Source organism: Daucus carota, chromosome 4 (genome assembly GCF_001625215.2).
Source record: "Daucus carota subsp. sativus chromosome 4, DH1 v3.0, whole genome shotgun sequence".
Taxonomy (NCBI): Eukaryota; Viridiplantae; Streptophyta; class Magnoliopsida; order Apiales; family Apiaceae; genus Daucus; species Daucus carota.
Window position 1 is genome coordinate 14794678 of NC_030384.2, and position 7705 is coordinate 14802382.

Here is a 7705-nt window from a genome sequence, read left to right on the forward strand (position 1 = left end):
AGGTAGCTCAGGTCTCACTGATACTTTTAATATTGATATTGCAGATTTTGATTGTGACATTGGATTTGATTTCTAGACTCCCAGCAATGAACCTGAAAACACCCAGGTTCATAACAAAGCTGATGTTTCCATTTCAACAACTGATTCTTCATCAAACACATCAACCAACACTACTACTACACCAGTTGTTAGAAAGGTAGCCCGGAAACGGAGTGGGAGTGCAATTCTGAGAAAACCCGCAGCTCTGTCTCACAAGAAGCAAAGGGTGGCAGAACCAGAGACAACTACAACTGCATCCATTTCCTCCGAAAAGGATTTGGACACTGAAATGGTAAATATACAGTCTCTAGATTCATTCTCTCCACAGAATGCGTTTATTGAAATTGGTCGTCCGACCGCGGTATCCTGTAAAGAGTCAAGCACACAACTAGCACTCACGATAGTAAACACTGAACCTTTGTCTTATGATTCTTCACTTAGAGAGAGCACAGATTTTCAAAATATGTCATATGAAAACTTTTCTGATCACTCTTTCTTTTTGGATCAGGATCTACTTGGCAACCTGCAAGTACATCTGCCTTCACAGGCATCAGAAGGACAATTTGTTCCTTCACATCCTACAGTTCCATCTCAGGGAACTATGGTTGTTTATGCAGGTACTGGTGACGGTGTGACAAACACGAGTGAAATCAGGCAAACACCGAGCGAAACACATGCACGAGAGGATAGTGAAAAATCTTTGAGTGTTCGTGAGGTGAGTGCACACACCAACACAGATCTGTTACAGGAACAAATGGCTGCTCTGAAAGCTGAAATAGAAAGGTTGAATGCTGAGAATGCAAAGTTCAGAAGTGGAGAGCTGGTAACTCCACAGGAGAAAGTTGCTGATACTTCCTTTACTTCTCTGAAAAAGGAAATGGACGATCATGTCAAGGGTATCTACTCTCGGATGGACAAATTTGACAAGAACCAGGAGCTCTGTATGACAAAGCTTGATAGCTTGAAGCAGACTTTGGCTCAAGTTGTTCAACACTTGAAGATTAATAAGTCTACATCTCAGTCTACTCTAGAGGATCCCTCAACTAAGGGGGAGAAGGATAAGGAAGACAAAGATGATAACAGCAATCCTGATGCTGCTGATAGGAGTGATAAGGGTGGAAATGCTGATAGGAGTGATAAGGGTGGAGAAGGAGCAAGTGGCAAAGAATCTTCTGAAGCTGACAGAAGTTATGATAGGTCTAAAAGCAAAGAGCCGTTACATCAATCTGATAATGTCTTCAACACTGACAATTATGATGATTATCCGAAAGACATGGATGATGATGACGTCTTCGATGTTACCTATCGTCAGGCTGAAGAAGAAGGTAAATTTGATGAAAGTTATCTGTTTCAGGAAGAACATGTTGATCTTGAACACGAGGAGAATGTCCGAAAGTTCAAAGCAGAAAATGAAGCTAGGAAGCGTAAGCTTCGTGATTATCAGAAACTTCTGGAGGACAAGTTGATCACAGAGGAACAAATCAAGATTGAAAAACAGAAAATCTATGATGCTGCGATCAAGCAGAAGAATCTTGAGATTAAAATAAAGGAAGGAAAAAGCTGGGACATTGCAAGAAGGATCTTTAATGGACCTCAAAAGGAATCTTTCGATGACAGAAAGTTCTTATCTCTGATTTATGATCTCCGAGAGGTAAACCCTGATGAGGATGTCTTTATGCATGCCTTTGCTTTAGAGTTGGAATACTTAACTGTTGCAGCTAAGGGTTTGCTAGAAGAATGGGAGTTGATCGTCTATACACAGAGGAATGGTTCATTCAGACTATCTGTTGAATTTCTCAAATCATTCTCTGTATCCGAGCTCTGGGTACTTCGCAACAAATTCAAGCGTTGCTCCAACTTGAATGAACTCCTTCGCAACAAACTGTTGGATTGGGCTGTCTTCAACAGTCCTCAGGTTGTCAAGAACCCATACTGTGTCAAGTTCATTCACAAGGAAGTCCTCTGAACTGTCTATCTCAATGAAGAGGCTTTGCCAAAGTACCCTGCCAAACGTCTGGCTCTAGCATCCACTTTACTGAGAACCAATCGCTTCTAAAGCCAAGTCTGATGCTGATGATGTTATCTTATCTTACTGCACCCGAAGAAATATTTCTCAATACTTTCGGAGGATGAAGGGGGTAACAAAATCTCAGCCATCAGACTTCCGAGAAGACCCTGTGGAATTGGAAGTACTTCACCAGCTGGCTCTGGCTCGTGAAAGAAAGAAGCGTGGAGAATCCACTCCAGCTGAAGAGCCTACTCAGAATGAACCTTCTACTCCAATCATTCATGTCTCAGATAGAAGAAGGAGAAGTCACTCGTTCTGAGTGAAATAGATTGATTAGGATATTTGTTAGATATGTTCAAGGAACATCCTTTTGTAATCTATTAATGATCATGGTTTAATGTTTAATGCAAATCCATAAACTTTTGCTATTTACATTCCAATGTTTAATCTTTGTCTTATCTGTTAGTTCAGTTATACTCTAGGAAATTTGCATGTTATGTTAACAAACAAATAGGAGGAGATTGAAAGGCATATGTTCAGCCTATTTGTATTTAAAGAGGTACAACTCAACTCAGATAAGAAAGCTCATTAAATAGCAAGTCATCGGAATCCGTACGAAGAACGTCAAATGACTTATGGGAATTATATGTCAGATAAATTCCAGGATGCTGCTGCACACCACTGAAAGAAGTTCATTAATATGTTCAAACCTCAGTGCACAAATAATCTTTTGTGGCACGTCCAGGAGTTCAGAAGATATAAAGTTTCTATACTTTATTTTAGTAGAAGATTCCATTCAATGAAGAAGTACTTACAAGACGAAGACTCGACGAACAAACCAAATTCTTATTGTTTATTTGACGAAGAATATTTGATTTAACTAGATACAGATGAAACAGACAGTACATCTGTGTATCAGTTATTCAAATTAAATATTTGAAGTCAAGCAGAAGTGGTAGTTCGTTCGATCGACAAATCAAGAAGAAGTTATTAAAGTTTAAAGAAGACATGAAGCAGTTCTACTGAGGATTGGGTGATTAAATATTTAATAGACTATTATTTCACTTCTCAAATAATTATATTAATTATGTAATTTATTTATTAAATTAATTCACTCTCGAATTAATTTAATTTATGAATATATATGATTAACTTAATTAAGTGGATAATTTTCTATTTAATATATACTACAAAATTACATTATTAATCACCTAAATCAACTCAGCAAGACAATCGAAGATTGTCTTGCCGAGTGGAAACTCCAACTGCCAAGGCATTGTTTGTCCTACCGAATGCAAAGGAAGACAAGCAAGACATTCTGCATTGTCTGACCGAAGGGAACAAACAGCATCTGCAAGACAATCAAAGATTGTCTTGCCGAATGTATCAAGCCTCCAGCAAGACAACTCAAGTTTGTATTACCGAAGCTAAGTGGATGCTTGCAAGACAATTGAATTGTCTGGCCGAATGTAACATCCTGCCAAGACAATTCCAATTGTCTTGCCATGTGTGTGATTTGTCTTGCCCTTGGAGGATTGTCTTGCCCTTCTAAGAAATTGTCTTTCTGCCATGCTTTTAGCTTGCTAGGCAATTGTAATTGTCTTCCCTCCCATGCTAGATTGTCTTTTCTACTTGTATTTGTCTTGTCTTTCCTTTGTCTTACAAGTACAAAGCTTTGTCTATATATATGGCTTAGTTTCTTCATTTTTAAATGTTCATCACTTTGTAATTCAAAGCATTTTTAAAGCTTTCAAGTTGTTCGTAACTTGCTTGATCGTTATATCCACAGTTTTCTGTGCTTTGATAACCCGGTTGTTTTAATCACTAAATCTAGAATATACCCTGTCGAATTTATTCTACGAACTTTAGTGGACATTAAAACTGAACCATATTAATTATATAATGACTTAAAACATTGTTATATTAATTAATTATAATCTGATTAACAAGTCATATTCCAATCAGATTCACTTCCGCGATTATTTGGTATCGATTGTATTCAACCACCCCTTCTACAATCGTATCTGGACCTAACAGAATATGCATCCTCATTTTCACTTTTCAGTGAAAGTAGTGTTCCTTAATTAGCATTGGAATTTGACTCCTTCATCTCTTCTTCCCATTGTTGATTGTCTTTTAGATCTTTGTCTTCTTGTATGTTAGAAGACCAGCTCTGATACTAATTGTTATTCAGACAATGCAAACAATAAGTTAGATTGTAGAAGGGGGGTTGAATACAATCTACAAAAATTTCAACCAATTTTTGCTTAAAAGATTATATTCAAAGCTACAAGAGAATATTAGAACTAAAACAGAAAATTAAGAACAAGGATCTTAAAATTTTCAGGTGGATTGTTTGATCCACCTGAGAGATTTTTATATTAAGAACCTTCCAAGTAAGAAATACTCGGTTGCTTACAAAAGAATGAAGAGCAGAAGCTTACAATTTCTTGCTTGCTATCTCTACTGCTTTGCTATTCAGTTCTTAGTGTTTGGATATTTTGAGATGAAAGTTACAAAATGAATATATACCACTACAAACAAAACTAGTATGTAAAAGTATTTTCCTACTCCTTTTCTAGCTATTACAAATATAGAATTTCTTGGACTTGATAGAACATTTGGCAGCTTGAAATTCTTATTGCTTTGCCAGAAATGGTAGACTACGAGGTTCTCAATATTTGACTAAACTGCTTTTGGTTTAGCTTCCAAAACTGGTGCACCATCTATCGTATCAACCCATGTGCTTTTTGTCTTTTACTTGACTTGTAGCTTTCAACTGCTAGCCATCAACTGCTAAGTTTATCAATTGATAACATCTTTGAACTAGCGATTGATAGCCTTCCATGATTAGCCATTGATGAGGTTGATATAGCGATTGATAATTTGATTATATAGCCATTGATACTTCATGACTAGCAATCGACCTTCACTTCACTTGGATAGATTACATGACTTCAAATATTTACAATTATGTCACCCTATCTACTCATCCATTGATAGATCAACTGCTAATCTAAAAGTATACATTATGAACACATCAATTGCTAAGATGCTCCACCTTTGTTACAGTATCACATCATCCGTTGATGGGTGAATCTAATCAATTGCTACTGTCTTAGCATGCTAGCCATTGATCAGCTACATTTAGTTTTATTCTAAATAAAAATAAAACAACTTTGTATCATCAAGCATCACATATTCCTAATAAAGAATCTCTAGTCATGTGTCTAGAGCAACCACTATCTAAGTACCACAGATTCTTCTTGTTTCCCTGCACACATGTCCAACGCATATCAAGTTGATTTTGATACCCAAATTCCTTTGGGTCCAGATTTGTTAGATTTAACAACTTTTTCCTCAATCTCAGCTTTTCCTTTAGATTGGTTTAACTCAATCCTTGGCTTTGGATGAGATTTTGGGGTAACAACATTGCTCTTATTAACAGGCAGATTAGGCACTTGAGGCATGCATATATGTTCACACCTTGCATGCTTGAATGAAATAGAGGCATATTGAATGCATTGAGATATGGATTAAACATATATAGTAAGTTGGGATGAGAGTAAGGAGGTTGAGGCAATAAACCAGGCATCATGTTCATGGTAGACATATGCAAATTTGGAACAGATGGCATAGACATAGGCATGGAAAAAGTAGGAGCAATCACAGTTTTGCAATTGGTAGACAAATGATTAACACTACCACATTTACCGCAAGTTTTTCTAGGAGCACTAGCATTGGGAGTGTAATAGTTGTGTTTGTTAACTCCAATTTTACCATTCCTATTGTTTCTCTACTTTTTAGCTCATCTGGTTTAGTCTCAGAAACATCCATTTTCTTGTTGAGTTTCCTATCAGAATTGTGATTTTTATTCACACTCTCATTAGTCTTTGAAGAATCACTCTCCCCCTTAACAAAGTTCTTGTTGAGTGGACCATACTTCTTGTTTAAGTTCTTGAAAATTTTCTTGTCAACTGATGAGTCATTTTTCAACGGATGACTCTCATCCGTTGAGCTTTTAGTTTTCAACGGATGATCACTATCCTCATCAGTTGAACTAACCTCAGAAATCTCAAGAATCTTCCTATCTCTCTTCTATTCATTCTCAACAAAAGTTTCTCTGCCTTGTATGTTGATGATGTTTGTAGAAACATCTCTTCCTGATTTCCATCTAGCAATGATCTCTTGTTCCTTTTCAAGCTGTTTCTTGATCACTTCTTCTCTTTTCAAAACAACCAAGAGATCATCCGTGGCTGTTTGACACTCAATCTTTAACTTTTCAAACTCAATAAATTGAGTCTTTAACAGACTATTTCTATCACTCAGATTAGCTTCCTTGATCCTACTATTTTCCTTAGTGAGAGATTTTAAGGAGACATGCAAATGATACAATTCAGTAGACATTTCATTAATAGTAGCATTGCATTCATCTTTAGATAGCTGAACTAAGTTAGTAGTGAATACATCACTGCTTGTTCCAGTGTTTTCTTCTTGATCTGAGGAGTTGGCCATGAGAGCAAGATTGACAAATTCTTCTTCTTCATCAGAGTCCTCTTTTGCAGCCAAATCATCTTTTGTAATGAATGCCCCTTTCTTTTTGTTTAAGAAGTTCATAATATTTCTTTTTGTACTCCACATTTTCAAAGGATTTTTTCTCAGTTTTAGGCTTTCTGCATTCATTAGCAAACTGACCAGCCAATCCACAGTTAAAGCACTTGAATTTAGATCTATCAACCATGCCTTTGTCAGTTTTTGGATTGCTTCTTTGTGGTTTTGTAGAGTTAAACTTTTTCTTAAATTTCAGCTTTGAGAACCTCTTTGACAGAAAGGCAAGATGTTGATCAATCCCATCATTATCTTCATCAAAATCAGCTTCTTCAACCATCTTCCGTTTAGCTTTTCTTGATCCTGAGTTCTCTTCTTTGACCATCTTTACAATATCCTCAGCTTGAGCTTTACCCTTGTCCTTGACTTCATCTTCACCAGAAGCAACCAGAGCCACAGATGAGTTTCCTTTCTTTTGGCTCTTTTCAATTTCCTTATCTTGCTCCATTTCAAGTTCATAAGTTTTCAAAGTCCCATACAGTCTCTCCAGAGTTTTATCCTTAAATTCTTGAGTGTTCCTCGGGGAGACAGTCATGGGTTTCCATTCTTTAAGAAGGGCCTTTAAGAATTTCAAATTTGAATCCTCAACCTGGTAGATTCATCCATAAAGTTTTAGACCATTTAACAGTTTTTGAAATCTGTTAAATGTGTCACTCAAACTTTCACCAACCTTGAAATCAATGACTCATATTGTTGAATTAACAACTGCATCTTATTTTCTCTAACTTGCTCATTTCCTTCACAGATGGTTCTGATGGTGTCCCAAACATCTTTGGCAGTTGAGCAACTAATCACACTGTCAATCATTTCTTGATCTAGACCATTAAACAGAATGTTCATGGTCTTTTTGTCCTTGTGAACTTCTTCAGTGTCTTCTTAGGAGTATACATGGACAAGCTTGGGAATCATCTTGCCTACCATGTCCTCACCATCAGCTCCAATGCCGGTACATACTTCATGGGAACATGAGGTTCTTTCTCTATGCAATTAACATAGCTTTCATCAATTGACATCAAATGCAGATGCATCCTTACTTTCCAGTGAAAGTAA